Raw genomic sequence first — 21902 nt, 5'->3', positions numbered from 1 at the left:
ACTGCTTTTTCATGTGTATGTGTTGTTTTAATCAATCAATTATTTTACTATTTGTGGTAATAGGATTGATTTATTGCAAGCAACAGTTACTGGGTTAGCTCAGAAAATTAAAGAAATTGTTGAAAAAACTAGGCTCATGGAAGGCTAGGAATTAGGGCAGCTCCTCAGCAGTAAGAACTTGTGGTGCATCCTCTGGGCCCTGCCAGCAGGTGATTCAGCCTCAGCTGCCCATTACTTCTGGGAGCCTCAGATTCAAATCTGATTTTCTTGGCTGAATCTCACGCCCACCTCTGTGGCCAGGGTACAGGGTACAGTGGAACAGAAATGGGCAGTCCTCCAAAGGGTAGGGAAAATAAAGGCCTAAGCTAGGAGAAAAGGGAGGAAGACACATGCTAAGAGGTGGAAAAGAATTTTGAGCTATAATTTGAAGTACGTGTTTTATTGTTCTTGGCACTTAGGTAGTTATGTTATTCTAAGTACATCTGGAATTTCTACTTAAAAAGAAAACAATATTTTTATTGCACATCTAACTGATGCTAAAAGGATGTTAAAGTTAATGATTCTACCATGCTATTTATCTCCGATTATCTTTAATACTCTGAAGCATGGTGATCGACTTGAAAAAACTTTACAGACTGTCCAAATAAAAAAGATGGTAACAATGCCTTTGACTAGGAAGTAAACACCATTAAATTGACCTTGATGTGTAACGGTGTATTCAGGGTTAGGATTAAAGTCAAGAGAGGGCTTCCCTAGTGGCTCAGATGGTAAAGAAACTGCCTACAATGCAGGAGACCTGGATTCAATCCCTGGGTCGGGAAGATCTGGAGAAGGGCATGGCTACCCACTCCAGTACTCTTGCCTGGAGAATTCAATGGACAGAGGAGTGTCATGCAGACTAGAGTCATGGGGTTGCAAAGAGCCGGACTTGATTGAGTGACTTTCACTTCACTAGAGTGAGGAAGGCTAGGAAGGAAAAATAAATAAAAAGTGGAAAAGGCATTGAATAACTGGAGGGGAAAAAAATAAGTATAAAAAGGAGGGGTGCTTGGAGGGTTTAAAGCAGGAATAAGAGATAATATGGGAACATTCTCATATATCAGAGATGATGAAAGGAAAAAAAGCTGAGGTAAGATGTTTTGGTGTTTATATAAAAGGTCAAATATATATTTTAAGAATTTCAGCAAAATTGCTATATTGATTATAGCTTCATGATGATTTGAGATGGAATCCTTATCCTATCCACAAAAACCCTGTAATTTACAGAAATTTATGCAACATCCCTAAGAGTTGTTTTACCTCTGCAATGTGATCTAGCACTTTCTGTAGATTAACTAGGTAATACTTGTGAAGAAATTGCATTACACGGTGTCTGGTAATGAGTTAGGACACAGATAACTCCAGGACGACCCCCTGAAGCCTACGTTATGCTGGATTTCTGACTTTTCTCTGCCTACACCAGACTGAGGTATTCAACAGTTTAACAGTGATTTGAGTGGGTTCAAGAGTAGATGAAGTTATAAGAAAAAGGAGTGAACAGAAAACTAAAAAAAATCCCAGGGTATGTGAGAATCAGATAAGGAGGCTTCTTTTTATTTATTTTTGAAAAGTTTTTATTTTATATTGAAGTATAGCTGATTAACAGTGTTGTGATAGTTTCAGGTGAACAGCAAAGGGACTCAGCCCTACATATACATGTTTTCATTCTCCCCCAAACTTTTGTCCCGTTCAGGCTACCATGTAGCATTGAGCAGAGTTCCCTGTGGTATACAGTAGATTATCCATTTTAAATATAACAATGTGTACATGTCCTTCCCAAAGGAGCTTCATTTTTAAATGGTGGAAAAGCAATATAAAGCATAACATTTACCATCTTAACCATTTTAAGTATACAGTTCAGTAGTATTATATATATTCCTTCTACAGTGCAACCAAACTTCAGAACTTTTTCATCTTGCAAAAGGAAACTATATATATTAAACAACAATCTATCTTCCTCTTCCCCAGCCCCTAGGAATCACCTTCCTACCTTCTTATCTGTCATCTAACTACTCTAAACACCCAGTATAGCTGTAGATCCTACAGTATCTGTCTTTTTGTAGCTGCTTATTTCACCTAACATAATCTCCTCAAGCTTCATCCATCTAGTAGCATCCAACTGTGTCATCCCACTTTTTAAAGTGGGAATAATATTCCATGTATGTATATACCACATTTTGACTATTCATTTATCGTTAATGAATATGAATAGCTTTCACCTCCTACCTGTCTATTGTGAGTAATGCTGCTTTGAACATGATATAAATATGAATATTTAGGACCCTTTTGGATCTATACTCAAAAGTATAATTGGTGAATCATAGGGGAATGTTATTTTTAAATTTATATTGAGGAGCCTCCACACTGTTTTCCATAGTGGCTGTACCATTTTATAGTTTCCACCAACAGCAGACAATGGTTCCAATTTCTCCGCATGTCCATCCCCCACCCCTTTATTCAGAAAAAGCCATTTTGATGGCTGTGAGTGACATCTTCTTGTGAATCTGATGTACATTTACCTAGTGGGAGTGATATTAAACATCTTTTTATATGCTTGCTGTCTTCTTCACAGAATGTCTTTTAAGTCCTTTACACCCTTGTAAATCAAGTTACTTGTTTTTCTAAATTTATTTGTAATTGAAAGATAATTGCTTTACAGTATTGTGTTGGTTCCTGCCATACATCAACATGAATCAGCCATAGGTATACATATGTTCTCTCTGTCTTGAGCCTCCTTCCTACCTCCCTCCCCATCCTGTCCCTCTAGGTTGTCACAGAGCATCTTTCTAAGATCCCTGAATCATACAGCAAATTCTCACTGTCTATATATTCCACACATGGTAATGTATATGTTTCCATGCTATTCTCTCCTTTCGTCCCACCACTCATTCCCCGCCTCTGTGTCAACGAGTCCGTTATCTATGTCTGCATCTCCATTGCTGCCCTGCAAATAGGTTCATCATACCAGCTTTCTAGATTCCATATACATGCATTAATATTAGATATGTGTTTCTCTCTTACTTCACTCTGTATAATAGGTTCTAGGTTCATCCGCCTCATTAGAACTGTCTCAAATGCATTCTTTTTATGGTTAAATAATATTCCGTTGTATATATGTAACACAGCTTCTTTATCCATTCATCTGTTGATGGACATAAAGACTGCTTCCATGTGCTATTGTAAATTGTGCTGCAATGAATATTTCAGAACTTGTGTCTTTTTTTCAATTATGGTTTTCACAGGGAATATGCCCAGTAGTGGAACTGTTGGATCATATGGTAATTTTATTCATAATTTTAAAGGAATCTCCATACTGCCCTATAGAGTGTCTGTATCAGTTTACATTGCCACCAACAGTACAAGAGGGTTCCCTTTACTCCACACTCTTTCAAGCCTTCACTGTTGTAGATCTTTTGATGATGGCCATTCTGACGGGTGTATGATATTTCATTGTAGTTTTGATTTGTATTTCTCAATGAAACTAAGCCATGCCCGTGGGGCAACCCAAGACGGGTGGGTCATGGTGGAGAGATTTGACAGAATGTGGTCCACTGGAGAAGGGAATGGCAAACCACTTCAGTATTCTTGCCTTGAGAACCCCACGAACAGTATGAATAGGCAAAATGATAGGATACTGAAAGAGGAACTCCCCAGGTCAGTAGGTGCCCAATATGCTACTGGAGATCAGTGGAGAAATAACTCCAGAAAGAATGAAGGGATGGAGCCAAAGCAAAACCAATACCCAGTTGTGGATGTGACTGGTGATAGAAGCAAGGTCCAATGCTGTAAAGAGCAATATTGCATAGGAACCTGGAATGTCAGGTCCATGAATCAAGGCAAATTGGAAGTGGTCAAACAAGAGATGGCAAGAGTGAATGTCGACATTCTAGGAATCAGCGAACTCAAATGGACTGGAATGGGTGAATTTAACTCAGATGACCATTATATCTACTACTTCGGGCAGGGATCCCTCAGAAGAAATGGAGTGGCCATCATAGTCAACAAAAGAGTCCAAAATGCAGTACTCGGATGCAATCTCAAAAACGACAGAATGATCTCTGTTCGTTTCCGAGGCAAACCATTCAATATCACAGTAATCCAAGTCTATGCCCCAACGAGTAACGCTGAAGAAGCTGAAGTTGAACGGTTCTATGAAGACCTACAAGACCTTTTAGAACTAACACCCAAAAAAGATGTCCTTTTCATTACAGGGGACTAGAATGCAAAAGTAGGAAGTCAAGAAACACCTGGAGTAACAGGCAAATTTGGCCTTGGAATACAGAATGAAGCAGGGCAAAGACTAATAGAGTTTTGCCAAGAAAATACACTGGTCATAACAAATACCCTCTTCCAACAATACAAGAGAAGACTCTACACATGGACATCACCAGATGGTCAACACCAAAATCAGCTTGATTATATTCTTTGCAGCCAAAGATGGAGAAGCTCTATACAGCCAGAAAAAACAAGACCAGGAGCTGACTGTGGCTCAGACCATGAACTCCTTATTGCCAAATTCAGACTGAAATTGAAGAAAGTAGGGAAAACTACTAGAACATTCAGGTATGACCTAAATCAAATCCCTTATGATTATACAGTGGAAGTGAGAATTAGATTTAAGGGCCTAGATCTGATAGATAGAGTGCCTGATGAACTATGGAATGAGGTTCATGACATTGTACAGGAGACAGGGATCAAGACCACCCCCCTGGAAAAGAAATGCAAAACAGCAACATGGCTGTCTGGGGAGGGCTTACAAATAGCTGTGAAAGAAGAGATGTGAAAATCAAAGGAGAAAAGGAAAGATATAAGCATCTGAATGCAGAGTTCCAAAGAATAGCAAGAAGAGATAAGAAAGCCTTCCTCAGCAATCAATGCAAAGAAATAGAGGAAAACAACAGAATGGGAAAGACTAGGGATCTCTTCAAGAAAATCAGAGATACCAAAGGAACATTTCATGCAAAGATGAGCTCGATAAAGGACAGAAATGGTATGGACCTAACAGAAGCAGAAGATATTAAGAAGAGATGGCAAGAATACACAGAAAAACTGTACAAAAAAGATCTTCAAGACCCAGTTAATCACAATGGTGTGATCACTGACCTAGAGCCAGACATCCTGGAATGTGAAGTCTAGTGGGCCTTAGCAAGCATCACTACGAACAAAGCTAGTGGAGGTGATGGAATTCCAGTTGAACTATTCCAAATTCTGAAAGATGATGCTGTGAAAATGCTGCACTCAATATGCCAGCAAATTTGGAAAACTCAGCAGTGGCCACGGGACTGGAGAGGGTCAGTTTTCATTCCAATCCCAAAGAAAGGCAATGCCAAATAATACTCAAACTACCGCAGAATTACACTCATCTCACATGCTAGTAAAGTAATGCTCAAAATTCTCCAAGCCAGGCTTCAGCAATATGTGAACCATGAACTTCCTCATGTTCAGGCTGGTTTTAGAAAAGGCAGAGGAGCCAGAGATCAAATTGCCAACATCCACTGGATCATGGAAAAAGCAAGAGAGTTCCAGAAAAATATCTATTTCTGCTTTATTGACTGTGCCAAAGCCTTTGACTGTGTGGATCACAATAAACTGGAAAATTCTGAAAGAGATGGGAATACCAGACCACCTGATCTGCCTCTTGAGAAATTTGTATGCAGGTCAGGAAGTAACAGTTAGAACTGGACATGGAACAACAGACTGGTTCCAAATAGGAAAAGGAGTTCGCCAAGGCTGTATATTTTCACCCTGTTTATTTAACTTACATGCAGAGTACATCATGAGAAACGCTGGACTGGAAGAAACACAAGCTGGAATCAAGATTGCTGGGAGAAATATCAATAACCTCAGATATGCAGATGACACCATCCTTATGGCAGAAAGTGAAGAGGAACTCAAAAGCCTCTTTGCCGGGGTCCAGCCCCGGTGGATCCAGGGAATTCGAAGGGGGGACGGCGTCGGCGAGGATCAGGAAACAATTGCTTAATTAAATGTTAATTAAGGGTATAAAGAATAATAGAATGAGGATAGCTCAGTAAAATTCAGTGAAGAAAAGAGGCTGAAATAAGGATAGCTCAGTGAGGAAATTCAGTGGAGAAAAGAGGCTGAATAATTCAGCCAGAAGGTGAGAGAAAGAACGACATGGTGAGACCAAGTTTCGGTGAACAAGGCCCACACTTTATTTTCCAAAGTAGTTTTTATACCTTAAGTTATGCATAGAGGATAATGGGGGAAGGGGTAGAGTCAGGCAGCAAGCCAGGCTTTCTTCCTGCAAACTTATCATATGCAAAAGCTTAGGTGATTTGCATCATCTTCTGGCCCAGAGGCCTTTTTCTCTAAAGGTGATTATTCTAAAGTCAGGCGCCAGCCTCCAAAAAGCATTAGATAAAGTTGCATTCCTACAGAGCAAAGGTGTGGTGGGCTATAACAAGAAAAAGAATTAACTCAAGGGTCCCAGGTTACAAACATTAAAGCTACTACTTACACCAATTATATTAATCAATACACTGCCAGGGACACAGCAGATAAGGGATATGGAAACTTAGCAGCAAACATTGGCCCAACAAGTGAAAATCCCTTCACCAATACAATTTCTAATCAATCTTTTAACTACTCAAAAGAATCTGTGTTTAGACAGTTTAGAACATCTCCTGCCTCTCACAGTTGGGAGGCTCTGAACAATCACATGTGGCCGGAAAAACCTATTCAGGCAGGCTAGAGGATTTCCAAAGGAGTTTGTAGGTTAAACACTGTCACACCCAGGAATTATTAACTGGAACTGTAAGCTAACTCTTTTTTCAGAGAGAGGTAGTGGGGGACAGCCCCCCGTAAAGTCAGAGGTGTAGGTGAAAGCTCAAAGCAGAAAGTAGGCAGACTCTGGTTTTGGGGGTATATGCTCGAGAATTTCCAGGGGGACTTCTGAAGCTCGATCCCACCTTTGCGTATGCCGAGCCTCCTTCCTCATGACCTTTGTCATGGGCGGAGTTCCTCACACTGGCTACCGGCAGTGATAGAATTCCAGTTGAGCTATTCCAGATCCTGAAAGATGATGCTGTGGAAAGTGCTGCACTCAATATGCAATATACCGGCTCCCGGCACCTTTTGATGAAAGTGAAAGTGGAGAATGAAAAAGTTGGCTTAAAGCTCAACATTCAGAAAATGAAGATTATGGCATCTGGTCCCATCACTTCATGGCAAATAGATGGGGAAACAGTGGAAACAGTGTCAGACTTTATTTTTCTGGGCTCCAAAATCACTGCAGATGGTGACTGCAGCCATGAAATTAAAAGACGCTTACTCCTTGGAAGGAAGGTTATGACCAACCTGGATACCATATTCAAAAGCAGAGACATTACTTTGCCAACAAGGTTCGTCTAGTCAAGGCTATGGTTTTTCCAGTGGTCCTGTATGGATGTGAGAGTTGGACTGTGAAGAAGGCTGAGCGCCGAAGAATTGATGCTTTTGAACTGTGGTGTTGGAGAAGACTCTTGAGAGTCCCTTGGACTGCAAGGAGATCCAACCAGTCCATTCTGAAGGAGATCAGCCCTGGGATTTCTTTGGAAGGAATGATGCTAAAGCTGAAACTCCAGTACTTTGGCCACCTCATGCGAAGTGTTGACTCATTGGAAAAGACTCTGATGCTGGGAGGGATTGGGGGCAGGAGGAGAAGGGGACGACAGAGGATGAGATGGCTGGATGGCATCACTGACTCGATGGACGTGAGTCTGGGTGAACTGCAGGAGTTGGTGATGGACAGGGAGGCCTGGCGTGCTGCCATTCATGGAGTCGCAGAGTCGGACATGACTGAGCTACTGATCTGATCTGATCTGAATAATGAGTGTTGTTGAGCCTCTTTTCATGTGTTTATTAGCCACCTGTATGTCTTCTTTGGGAAAATGTCTGTTGAGGTCTTCTGCTCACTTTTTGAAATCAAGTTCTTTGTTTTTGTTGTTGTGTTGTTGATGGAGTGAGATTTTAAGAACTGGTTTTTGCTTGTGTGTGTGATTATGTATGTTTAAATAAAATTTTTTGTTGTGTGCTAGGCTGCAGTCCATGGGGTCGCGAAGAGTCGGACATGACTGAGCAACTTCACTGTCACTTTTCACTTTCCTGCATTGGAGAAGGAAATGGCAACCCACTCCAGTGTTCTTGCCTGGAGAATCCCAGGGACGGGGGAGCCTGGTGGGGTGCCGTCTATGGGGTCGTACAGAGTCAGACATGACTGAAGCAACTTAGCAGCAGCAGCAGCAGCAGCATACTAAAATATTAGATACAGGAAAGATTTAAAATGATTTAATTGTTTTGCCATGCCAGTCATCACAACACTGATCTGAGAATTGAGAAAAGTGGTTAGAGTTCATTCAGATTGGTTTTATATTTCCTCAACTTTAAGAGGATATGTATTTAAATCAGTTTATGTGGTTGTTCTGTTTCCCAATTATTGAAATTATGTTTCTGTTTATAGTAAATAAATATTAAATTACATCAAATTTGAAAGGTTAAGTGGTACCCATTCATTCACTTAATAAACTCATGCATAGCACTTACTAGATCACTGAGCCATGTCCTGCGGATACAACAGTGAATAAGACAAATGTGAGGAAGCATTTTCCATGAACTGTTTATTCATTTAAAAGGGAGTGGAGTTTGGAGGAGAATGATACATGTATATGAATGGCAGAGTCCCTTTGCTGTTCACCTGAAATTATCACAACATAGTTGACTGGCTATACTCCAATAAAAAATAAAAAAAATTAAAATAAAGCAAACAAAAAAGAAGAAATAGATTATCTTATGTGCAAAGAAGAAGTAGAGAAACAGGTATAGAATAGACCTATGGACACCAATTCGAAAATGGGGGGTGGTGGTGGGATGAATTGGGAAATTGGGACTGACATATAAATACTATTGATATTATGTATAAGATAGATAACTGATAGGAACCTACACTGTAGCACAGGGAACTCTACTCAGTGCCCTGAGGTGACCTAAATGGGAAGGAAATCCAAAAAAGAAGGGATATATGAGTGTGTATAAAGAACCTGCCTGCCAATGGAGGAGATACAGGAGACACGGGTTTGATCCCTGGGTTAGGAAAATCCCCTGGAGTAGGAAATGACAACCCCCTCCAGTATTCTTGCCTGGAGAATCCCATGGACAGAGGAGCCTTGTAGGTTTTAGTCCATGGGGTTGCAAAGAGTCGGACATGACTGATGCAGCTTAGTACATGGTGAGACAATATTATTTAATATTTGCACCGTGGCACTGAGAAAAGGGTTGGGTGTGGGCTGCAGATAGATGAAGATTACAGGCCCATAGGCACAGAGAATGGCAGTGAGGTGGGCACTGCAGGTAGAGAAAGGTTTCTGCCTGCCCTCTGCCGAACGGATCCTCAAAATGGCAATCCCAATGTGTGTGTAGGAGACACAAACACTCAACCAAAGCATTAAAGCCAGAAAGCCAACATTAGTGGAACCCACTCTCTGGGCCAGGGAGCTATCAGCACAAGCCAGGGGTAAGACAGCAGGAATGTCACAGAAGAAGTGGTCCACCCGATTGGGGCCACAGTAGGGTAGCTGAAAGGTAAAAGATGTCAAGATAGTGGCATGAAGACAACCCACCAACCAGGCTGCCAAGACCAAACCAACACAGACTCCAGGTCTCATGATGAGCATATATCTTAGTGGGTGACAGATGGCAACAAAACGATCATAAGCCATCACAGAATAGAGGCAGCCTTCCGTAGAACCCAGGAAATGATAGAAGAAGAGCTGAACAGCACATCCCTTATAAGATATGGCGTGGCTCTGGCCAGAGAGATAGAATAGCATCTTGGGACAGGTGACAGAGGGGAACAGCATGTCCAAAATCGATAGGAGTCCCAAGAAGAAGTACATGGGAGTGTGAAGGGTCGAGGAGGAGACAATTGCTAGAAGAATGAGCAGATTTCCCAGCAGGGTGAAGAGGTAAATAAATGAGAAGATGCCAAGGAGCACAGTCCCCAGTCCCTGTGTCTGAGGTATTCCCAGTAGGATGAACTCATTCAGCTCTGTGTGGTTCCTCATGTTCTTGGGAGGAAGGTCTAGGAGAGACAAAAGACAGGGAAGCATGAATATGCAGGCTATGACAGACACAATACCAATACATTCATCATCACTCTGAATCCAAAAAGAAATCAGTCCTCAATATTCACTGGAAGGACTGTTGCTGAAGCTGAAAAATTTTGGCCATCTGATCTGAAGAGTCAACTCATTGGAAAAGACCCTGATGCTGGGAAAGATTGAAGGAAAAAGAAGAGGGTGGCAGAGAGTGAGATGGTTAGATATCATCAATGACTCAATAGACTTAAACCTGAACAAATTTTGGGAGATAGTGGAGAGTAGAGGAGCCAGGCATGCTACAGTCTATGGGATGGCATAAGAGTCATACATGACTTAGTGACACTAACAACTATAACCTTTGCTTAACCATCAAGATGATGTTGAAGTTAATTAGAAATTCTACCAAGGACATTGAGGGGCTAGGAAGTACTTTCCTGGTGGCTCAGTGGTATTGAATTCACCTGCAATGCAGGAGAAGTGGGAGACTCGAGTTCTACCCCTGGGTCTGGAAGATTCCCTGGAGAAGGAAATGGCCACCCATTCCAGTATTCCTACTGGGAAAATCCCACACACGCTGAAGCCTAGGAAGCTATGGAGTAACAAAAGGGTCAGATAGGACTTAGTGACTAAACTACAATAACTTTATGGCAGTAGACAGCCCAGGAGTATGCATATTAGAGACTCCTTTCCAATTTTCATTTTTTGAACACATCTCATATCTTTTCCAAATTGCTTTAACTTTTCCAACACAATGAAGTCATTGAATCTTAGATCAATCCATGAATTCTACTGCCTAAAACCCTATCTAGCTCTAGCTCTGTTCTTACTTTATTTTATTTTGATGGGTGGGAGAGGGTGAGAGTCAATATTTAAAAAATAAAGCACAAAATTTGGGAACTAACAAGGCAAAGAGGGAACATAACTGGCTGGTGCTATTTGAGTTGAATGTCACTTTTCTCTCCTACTGCAGGAAGAGGAAGCAGTCTTGTCCTGCTGAATTCCCATCCGCTTGCAGTCTACTGGTAGACCTCCAGAATTCTTCTCTTTTCCCATCACTTTAAAACAGAATGTCAAAAATCTCAATGTGCTTTTCTTTCTTGCAATATAATTTCCTCTTTGACTCTAGGAAGGAACTGCAATAATTCCCAAACAAGCTTTAAGTAACCTTGGTCTTCCTTTGGGTGTTAATCCCCCAAGTCAGAGAGCCTATTAAGCAAGGAAGCAATTAACTGCTTGGTATAATTACACCTTAGCAACAAGACAGAAAGAGAAGGAAACTGATTAAAGATGAAATCTTTTATGATTATCTTTGCAAAATATACTTTAATGGAATAATAATATAATTTAAAAATTCATTTGGCACAGATATCACATATTTATAGGTACATTTATGTATTTACTGCTTTTTCATGTATATATGTTGTTTTAATTAATGAATTATGTGATTTTGGGGCTTCCCTGGTGGGTCATATGGTAAAGAATCCACCTTCAATACAGGAGGCCCCAGGTTTGATTCCTGGGTTGGGATTTCCTCTGGAGAATGGAATGGCAACCCACTCCAGTATTCTTGCCTGGAAAATCCAATGGACAGATGATCCTGGTGCCTACAGTCCATGGGGTCACAAAGAGTTGAACACTACTGAGCAACTAACACATACATACAAACATATTATTTTGGTACTTGTGTCAATAGGATTGATTTATTGCAAGAAATAGTAATTGTGGTAGCTTAGAAAAGAAGGCAATGGCACCCCACTCCAGTACTCTTGCCTGGAGAATCCCATGGATGGAGGAGCCTGGTGGGCTGTAGTCCATGGGGTTGCTAAGAGTCGGACGCGACTGAGCGACTTCACTTTCACTTTTCACTTGCATGCATTGGAGAAGGAAATGGCAACCCACTCCAGTGGTCTCGCCTGGAGAATCCCAGGGACGGGGGAACCTCGTGGGCTGCCATCTATGGGGTCGCACAGAGTCAGACATGACTGAAGCGACTTAGCAGCAGTAGCAGCAGAAAACTAAATAAATTGATGAAAAAACTGGGCTCATGGAAGGTTAGGAACTAGGGTAGTTCCTCAGCAGTAAGAACTTGTGGTGCATCCTCAGGGCCCTGCCCATCAGGTGATTCAGACTCAACCACCCATTGCTTTCTGTGGGAAAAAGCGAAGGTATAAAAAAGGAGATTGCTTGCATGGTTCGAAGACAGGAATAAGAGATAATATGAGGTATTGAAAGGAAAAACAAAGTGAAGTAAGATGTTTTGGGGGGTGTGTGTGTGTGTTTGTGTGTATGTGTATGTGCTGTGTGTATGTGTACTCAGTCATTCAGTACTGCCTGACTCTTTATGAGCACATGGACTGTAGCCCACCAGACTCCTCTGTCCATGGAATTTCCAAGGCAAGAATACTGGAATGAGTTGCCATTTCCTCTTCCAGTGGATCTTCCTGACCCAGAGCCAAAACCTGCATCTCCTGCACTGCAGGTGGAATCTTTACCACTGAGCTGTAGGGAAGCCTTGGTGTATGTATTTAAATGGCCAAATACTTACTTTCAAAATTTTTGCAAAATTGCTATCTTGAGGATAGCTGCAAGAGGATTTGAGATGGAATTCTAATTCTATTTACAAAACCCCGTGAAATTCACAGAAATTTATCCAACATCCCTTAGCCCTGTTTCACCTTAAGTAAAGTGATCTCAGCATTTTTTTAGGTAAACTAGATAATACTTGTAAAGCAATCACATTTCACTCTGTCTGGTAAGGAGTAAGGACACGAATGATAACTCCAAGCATACCCCAGTGGAGCCTACCTTAGACTAGATTTTTCTCTGCCCACACCAAACACCAAACTGAGGTATTCAGCAATTTAACAGTCATTTGAGTGGGTTCAAGAGTAGATGAAGTTATAAGAAAAAAGAGAGAACTAGAAAACTCAAAAATCCCAGGATATGTGAGAACCAGATAAGGAGGCTTATTTTTTTTTTTTATGTTTTTAACTTTTTATTTTACGTTGAAGTATAGTTGATTAACACTGTTGTGATAGTTTCAGGTGAACAGCAAAAGGACTCAGCCATACATATACATGTATCCATTCTCCCCTAAATTCCCCTTTTGTCCAGGCTGCCACATAACATTGAGGAGACTTCCCTGTGCTATGCAGTAGATTATCCATTTAAAATACAGCAGTGTGTACATGTCTATTCCAAAGGAGCCTCATTTTTAAATAGTGGAAAAGCAGTACAAAGCATTAAATTTATCATCTTAACCATTTAGAGTATACAGTTCAGTAGTGCTATGTACATTCATGCTACAGCACAACCAAACTTCAGGACTTTTTCACCTTGCAGAAGGAAACAATATACATTAAACAACAATCTCTCTTCCCCTGGGTCTTCTCTGGTGGTTCAGACAGTAAAGAAGTCTCTGGCTGTAATGTGGGGGACCCAGGTTCAATCCCTGTGTCTGGAAGATCCTCTGGAGAAGGGAATGGCAACGCACTCTAGTATTCTTGCCTGGAGAATTCCATGGACAGAGGAGCCTGGTGGGCTACAGTCCCTGGTGTTGTAAAGAGCTGGACACTGGGAATGAGTAACAAACATATCTTCTTCTCTCCCAGCCCCTGGCAAACAACTTCCTACCTTCTTATCTGTCATCTAACTACTCTAAACACCCTGTTTAGCTGGAATTCTACAGTATTTGTCTTTTTGTGGCTGCTTATTTCACTTGTCATAATCTCCTTAAGCTTCATCCATCTAGTAGCATCCATTCAGAGTCAATTTCCTTCCTTTATTTTTTAAAATTAATTTATTTTTTATTGAAGGATAATTGCTTTACAGAATTTTGCTATTTTCTGTCAAACCCTCAGCATGAATCAGCCATAGGTATACATATATCCCCTCCCTTTTGAACTTCCCTCCCATCTTCCTCCCCATCCCACCCCTCTAGGTTGATACAGAGCCCCTGTTTGAGTTTGAGTCATACACCAAATTCCAGTTGGCTATCTATTTTACAAACGATAATGTAAGTTTCCATGTTACTCTTCCCATACATCTCAACCTCTCCTCCCCTCTCCCCATATCTATAAATCTCTTCTCTATGTCTCTTTCTCCATTGTTGCCCTGTAAGTAAATTCTTCAGTACCATTTTTCTAGATTCCAAATATACGTGTTAGAACAGCATATTTATCTTTCTCTTTCTGACTCACTTCACTCTGTATAATAGGTTCTAGGTTCATCCACCTCATTAGAACTGATTCAAATGTGTTTCTTTTTATGGCTGAGTAATATTCCATTGTATATACCACAGCTTCTTTATCCATTCATCTGCCGATGGACATCTAGGTTGCTTCCACGTTCTAGCTATTGTAAATAGTGTTGCAATGAACAACGGAATACATGTGTCTCTTTCAATTTTGGTTTCCTCAGGGTATATGCCTAGGAGTGGGACTGCTGGGTCATATGGTGATTTTATTACTCGTTTTTAAAGGACTCTCCATACTGACTTCCATAGTGACTGTATCAGTTTACATTCCCACCAACAGTGCAAGAATGTTCCCTTTTCTCCACACCCTTTCCAGCATTTATTGCCTGTAGACATTTTGATGATGGTCATTCTGACTAGTGTTAGGTAATATCTCATTGTAGTTTTGACTTGCATTTCTCTAATAATGAGAGATGTTGAGCATCTTTTCATGTGTTTGTTAGTCATCTGTATGTGTTCTTTGGAGGAATATCTGTTTAGGTCTTTACCCGTTCTTTGATTGGGTTGCTTGTTTTTCTGGTATTGAGTTATATGAGCTGCTTGTATATTTTGGAAATTAATCCTTTGTCAGTTGTTTCATTTGCTATTATTTTCTCCCATTCTGAAGGTTTTCTCTTCACCTTGCTTATAGTTTCCTTTGCTGTGCAAATGCTTTTAAGTTTAATCAGGTCCCACTTGTTTATTTTTGTTTTTATTTCCATTACTCTAGGAGGTGTCATAGAGGATCCTACTTTGATTTTTGTCATTGAGTGTTCTGCCTTTGTTTTCCTCTAAAAGTTTTATAGTTTCTGGTCTTACATTTAGGTCTTTAATCCATTTTGAGTTTATCTTTGTGTATCATATTAGGAAGTGTTCTAATTTTATTCTTTTACATGTAGCTGTCCAGTTTTCCAAGAACCATTTACTGAAGAGGCTGTCTTTGCCACCTTGTATATTCTTGCCTCCTTTGTCAAAAATCAGGTACCCATTGGTGCATGGGTTTATTTCTGGGCTTTCTATCTTGTTCCATTGACCTATATTTCTGTTTTTGTGCCAATACCATCCTGTCTTGATGACTGTAGCTTTGTAGTATAATCTGATGTCCTGAAGGTTGATTCCTCCGGCTCCATTCTTCCTTCTCAAGACTGCTTTGGCTATTTGGGGTCTTTTGTGTTTCCATATGAATTGTGAAATTTTTGTTCTAGTTCTGTGAAAAATGCCATCAGTAATGATAGGGATTGTGTTGAATCTGTAGTTTGCATTTGGTAGTATAGTCATTTTCACAATATTGATTCTTCCTACTCAGGATCATGGAATATCTCTCCATCTGTTTATGTCATCTTTGATTTCTTTCATTAGTGTCTTATAATTTTCTGTATACAGTTCTTTCATCTCTTTAGGTAAGTTTATTCCTATATATTTAATACTTTTTTTTTTTCAATGGTGAGTGGGATTGATTTCTTAATTGCTCTTTCTGATTTTTCATTGTTAGTATATAGAAATGCGAGTATTTCTGTATATTGATTTTGTATCCTGCAACTTTGCTAAATTCAGTGATTAGCTCTAGTAATTTTCTGATACTATCTTTAGGGTTTTCTATGTGTAGTATCATGTCAGCTGCAAACAGTGAGAGCTTTACTTCTTTTCTGGTCTGGATTCCTTTTATTTCTTTTTCTGATTGCTGTAGCTAGGATTTCCAGAACTATGTTGAATAATAGTGGTGAAGGTGGACACCTTTGTCTTGTTCTTGATCTTAGGGGGAGTGCTTTCAGTTTTTCACCATTGAGAACAAAGTTTGCTGTAGGTTTATCATATATGGCTTTTATTATGTTGAGATAGGTTCCTTCTATGCCCATTTTTTGAAGAGGTTTAATCATAAATAGGTGCTGAATTTTATCAAAGGCTTTTTCTGCATCTATTGAAATGATCATATGGTTTTTATGTTTCAATTTCTTAATATGGTGTATCACACTGATTGATTTCCATATATTGAAGAATCCTTGTATCCCTAGAATAAACCCAACTTGATCATGGTGAATGAGCTTTTTGATGTGTTGCTGAACTCTGTTTGCTAAAATTTTGTTGAGGATTTTTGCATCTATGGTCATCAGTGATATTGGCCTGTAGTTTTTTTTGTGTGTGTGTTGTCTTTGGTTTTTGTATCAGGGTGATGGTGGCCTTGTAGAATGAAATTGGAAGTGATCCTTCTGCAATTTTTTGAAAGAGTTTTAGAAGGATAGGCATTAGCTCTTCTCCAAATGTTTGACAGAATTCTCCTGTGAAGCCATATGGTCCTGGGATTTTGTGTTTTTTGGGGGAGAGTTTTGATCACAGCGTCAATTTCAGTGCTTGTAGTTGGGTTGTTCATAACTTCTACTTCTCCCTGGTTCAGTTTTGGGAGATTGAACTTTTCTAAGAATCTGTCCATTTCTTCCAGGGTATCTATTTTATTGCCATGTAGTTGTTCATAATAGTCTCTTATAATCCTTTATATTTCTGCCTTGTCTGTTGTAACCTCTCCTTTTTCACTTCTAATTTTTTTGATTTCACTCTTCTCTTTTTTTTTTTTTCCTTGACGAGTCTGCTAAGGGCTTGTCAATTTTTTTACCTTCTCAAAGAACCAACTTTTAGTTTTATTAATCTTTACTATTTTTTTTAAAATTTCTTTTTCATTTCTTTCTGCTTGGATCTTTATGATTTCTTTCCTTCTACTAATTTTTTTTTCTTTTTCCAGTTGTTTTAGGTGTGAAGTTAGGTTGTCTATTCAATGTTTTTCTTGTTTCTTGAGGTAGGACTGTATTGCTATAAACTTCCCTCTTAGAACTGCTTTTGCTGCATCCCATAGGTTTTGAGTTGTCGTGTTCTCATTGTCATTTGTTTTTAGAAATTTTTTGATTTCCCGTTTGATTTCTTCAGTAACCTGTTAGATATTTAGAAACATGTTGTTTAATCTCCATGTGTTTGTGTTTCTTACAGTTTTTTTCCTTGTAATTGACATCTAGTCTCATAGCTTTGTGGCCAGAGAAGATGCTTGATATGATTTCAATTTTCTTAAATTTACTGAGGTTTGATTTATAACCCAAGATGTGGTCTATTCTGGAGAATGTTCCATGTGCACTTGAGAAGAAGGTGTATTCTTCTGCATTTGGAAGATATGCCCTGAAGATATCAATGAGATCCATCTCATCTAATGTGTCATTTAAAACTTGTGCTTCCTTATTAATTTTCAGTTTTGATGATCTGTCCACTGGTGTGAGTGGGGTGTTAAAGTCTCCTACTATTATTGTGTTACTGTCAATTTCTCCTTTTATGTCTGTTAGTGTTTGTCTTATGTATTGAGATGTTCCTATGTTGGGTGCGTAGATATTTACAATTGTTATGTTTTCCTCTTGGATAGATCCCTTGATCATTATATAGCATCTGTTCTTATCTCATGTAGCCTTCTTTATTTTAAGGTCTATTTTGTCTGATATGTGGATTGCTATTCCAGCTTTCTTTTGCTTCCCATTTGAATGGAATATATTTTTCCATCCTCTCACTTTCAGCCTATATGTGTCTTGAGGTCTGAAGTGGGTTTCTTGTAGACAGCAAATATATGGGTCTTCTTTTTGTATCCATTCAGCCAGTCTGTGTTTTTTGGTTGGAACATTTAATCCATTTACATTTAAAGTAATTATTGATATATATGTTCCTATTGCCATTTTCTAATTGTTTTGGGTTGATATTGCAGATCTTTTTTCTTCTGTTGTATTTCTTGACTATACAAGTCCATTTAACATTTGTTGTAAAGCTGGTTTGGAAGTACTGAATTCTCTTAACTTTTGCTTGTCTGAAAAATTTTTTATTTCCCCATTAATTTTGAATGAGTCCTTGCTGGGTACAGAAATCTTGGTTGTAGATTTTTCCTTTTCAGTATTTTAAATATATCCTGCCATTTCCTTCCTGCCCACAGAGTTTCTGCTGAAAGTTCAGCGGTTAAGTGTATGGGGTTTCACTTGTATGTTACTTGTTGCTTCTCTCTTGCTGTTTTTAATTATCTTTCTTTGTGTTTAGTCTTTGTTAGTTTGATTAGTATGTGTCTTGGCATGTTTCTCCTTGGGTTTATCCTGTATGGGACTCTTTGTGCCTCTTGGACTTGACTGGCTATTTTCTTCTCCATGTTGGGGAAAATTTCAACTATAATCTCTTCAAAAATGTTCTCATACCCTTTCTTTTTCTGTTCTTATTCTGGGACCCCTATAATTCAAATATTGGTGTGTTTGACATGGTTCCAGAAGTCTCTGAGACTGTCCTGAGCTCTTTTCATTTTTTTTACTTTATTTTGCTCTTCAGAATTTATTTCCACCATTTTATCTTACAGCTCACTGATTCGTTCTTCTGCTTCAGATATTCTGTTATTGATTCTTTTTAGAGTATTTTTAGTTTCAGTAATTGTGTTATTTGTCTTTGTATACTTATTCTTTAATTCTTCTAGATCTTTGTTAATTGATTCTTGCATTTTCTCCATTTTGTTTTCAAGGTTTTTGATCATCTTTACTATCATTATTCTGAATTCTTTCCCAGGTAATTTTTCTATTTCCTCTTCATTTATTTGGACTTCTGTGTTTCTAGTTTGTTCTTTCGTTTGTGCAGTATTTCTCTGCCTTTTCATTAAAAAAAAAAAAGTTATTGTGTTTGAGGTCTCCTTTTCCCAGGCTTTGAGGAAAGTTGAATTCTTTCCTTGAAGAAGGTTGAATTCTTTCTTCCTTTTGGTTTCTGCCCTCCTAAGGTTGGTCCAGTGGTTTGTGTGAGCTTCATATAGGGTGATATTTGTGCTGAGTTTTTGTTTGTTTGTTTGTTTTTCCTCTGATGGGCAAGGCTGAGTGAGGTGGTACTTCTGTTTGCTAATGAATGGGTTTGTATTTTTGTTTTGTTTGTTGTTTAGATGAGGTGTCCTGCACGGAGTACTACTGGTGGTTGGGTGATGTTTAGTCTTGTATTCAAGTGGTTTCCTTTGTGTGAGTTCTCACTATGTGATACTTCCTAGGGCTAGTTCTCTGGTGGTGTAGGGTCTTAGAGTCAGTGCTCCCACTCCAAAGGCTCAGGGTTTGATCTCTGGTCAGGAATGAAGATTTCACAAGTGGTTTGTTATGGCATTAAGGGAGACTAAAACAAATATCGAAAAATGAGAAACCAAAGATGAACTCAGGACCAATGATAGTTACAAAATCAGGCAAATAATAATTAAAATAATGGAATATACACATATACATATACACCCATGAGCAAAGTGACAACAGTCCCACAAAAATAAAGTACAGTAGATTGATCTACTGAACAAAGAAAATACAAAATTATATTTACCAGCTAAGAACAAAACTAACAAGCAGAAACTGGGAAACAAAACTAAAGAAAGGTGCCAGGTGGGGAATAAAGCAATGAAAAAAACCTAACAAACTTGTTGAAAGGAAAAGAAAGAAAGAAAAGAAAGAAAGAATAGATATGCAAAGTTAAATAGATGTAGATGAAGAAGGTTTATATACATTAAAGATTAACTGCCAGGAGAAAAGAACAGTAGGAAAGGCAAGCCAAGGAATAAATGTAGAAAAATTATATTAGGTTAAAAAAAAATTAAAATTAGAGAAAAGAGAAAAAAACAGAAGAAGAAAGAAAGAAGGAAAAAAAAGGAAAACTCCACACAACTGCAAAAGCCCAATGTAGAGGTAGAGTTTTATAACAATAGAAAGTGTGACTGAATATGCACATATACATATACACCCATAAACAAAGTCAAAACAGTCCAACAAAAATTAAGTACAATAGATTGAACCAGTGAACAAAGGAAACAAAAAATTTTATCTACCAGAACAAAACTAATTAAAGTACAAACTGGAAAACATAACTAAAGCAAGGTGCCAATTGGGAAATAAAGCAATGAAGATAAAACTAACAAATATGTTGAGAGGAAAGGAGAGAAAGAAAAGAAAGAAAGAATAGATATGCAAAGTTAAACAGAGGTAGATAAAGAAGATTTACACACGTTTAAGATTAACTGCAAGGGGTAAAGAATAGTAGGAAAAGCAAACAAATGAATAAATGTAGAAAAATAATAATAGGCTTAAAAATTAAAATTAAAAAAAGAGAAAAAAAATTCCATAGAACTGCAAAAGCCCAATATAGAGGCAGCGGTTCATGACAACAATAAAAAATGTGACTGAAGAAAAAGGAAAAAAAAAAAGGTTCAAAAGCTTAATTGGATTTCTTAGTGCTAATAAAATCGATAACTACAATGGGAGGGGGGGAGAAAAAAGAAAAAATCCAAAAGAATCTACAGAACAAGCCAAAAAGTAAGAATAATAAATATTTTTCTTGAGTTACTGCTGTCAGAGTCCTTTCCTGCGCTGGGAATCACAGTCCACCTTACCTCTCTAGGATGCCTCCAACACTGTACTGATCTCTGTACCTGCTGTGGGGGCTGCTCAGATTCTAACCTGGTCCTACTCCTCTATGTTTTTGCTTCCAATGTCCACAGCTATCAGAGTTAGTGCATTTTTCTTTTGTGGGAGCTCTCACTGACTTTGTGTATATTCCATAGACACAGAATCGACTAGTTGATCGTGTGAGTTTAATCTGCCACTTGTACAGCTGGTTGGAAGGTTTTGGGTCTTCTTCCTTAGTCACACTACCTCTGGGTTTCAACTGTGGTTTTATTTCCACCTCTGCATGTGGGTCGTCCACTGGGGTTTAGCTCCTGAGGCTGCCCTGAAGGGCTTGGCTTTGCCCCTGTGAGGGCCAGGTGTGGAGATGGTGCAGATGCTTGGATGCAGGGGTTCTTGCAGCACTAGGTACTCAGAGGGGTTGGTGGCTAGGGTAGTAGGAAATATGGTGCTGTAGAAGGATATGGCAACCGGTATTGGTCAATATACTCCAGTATTGTTGCCTGGAAAACCCCCTCTCTGACAGAGAAACCTGGCAGGCCACAGTCTACAGGGTGGCAAAGAGTTGAACATGACTGAAGCAACCCTGCGTGCATAAACACAAGACTTTTTTTTTGGCCTGTGGCAGCTCTGCACCAGTGAGAGTTGAGCATGAAGGTGGTGCAGCTGCTTGGCTTGTGGGGACCCTGGTCCAAGTGTGCAGGGACACAGACTGCCTCCACGGCAGGAATTATGGCCCTATCAGAGTCTTTCTTCAAGCCTCTTGTACCTGGTGATCAGAAGGCCTCTTTGGCCAGTCTTTCTCTGTAGCTCCACTTGTTCAGGCACTTAGAGGGCTCCCTTACCTGGGGTCCTTCTCTGCTGTTCTGCTCGTCAGGCACATAGAGGGCCCCCGCCACCCCCCCCGCCCCGACTGGGGTCCTACTCTGTAGATCGGTCCAACAGGCACTTAAAGGAGCACCCTGAGTGGGGTCCTACTCTTGTAGTTCAGTGCCTCAGACATTGGATGAGCTAGGCTGTCTATTGTTCAGCTGCTGATTCTGGCCTGTAGAGAGAGAGGCTATGGTATGGCTCCACCCCCTACGTGTGACTCAGCAGTATTGCCTTGCTTCCATG

At 39.5% G+C, this 21902-nt stretch overlaps 1 pseudogene; it reads right to left on the bottom strand.

The window, feature by feature from the left end:
- Nucleotides 1-5573: 5573 nt before the first annotated feature.
- LOC147342372 (olfactory receptor 10N1-like) lies at nucleotides 5574-10100 on the bottom strand (annotated as a pseudogene).
- Between the last annotated feature and the right edge of the window lie 11802 nt (nucleotides 10101-21902).

This window comes from Bos grunniens, chromosome 29 (assembly GCF_055505025.1).
Source record: "Bos grunniens cultivar Pamir isolate PY7600 chromosome 29, Bosgru_T2T1.0, whole genome shotgun sequence".
NCBI classification, from domain to species: Eukaryota; Metazoa; Chordata; class Mammalia; order Artiodactyla; family Bovidae; genus Bos; species Bos grunniens.
This window is presented reverse-complemented; position numbering and strand designations above follow the sequence as displayed.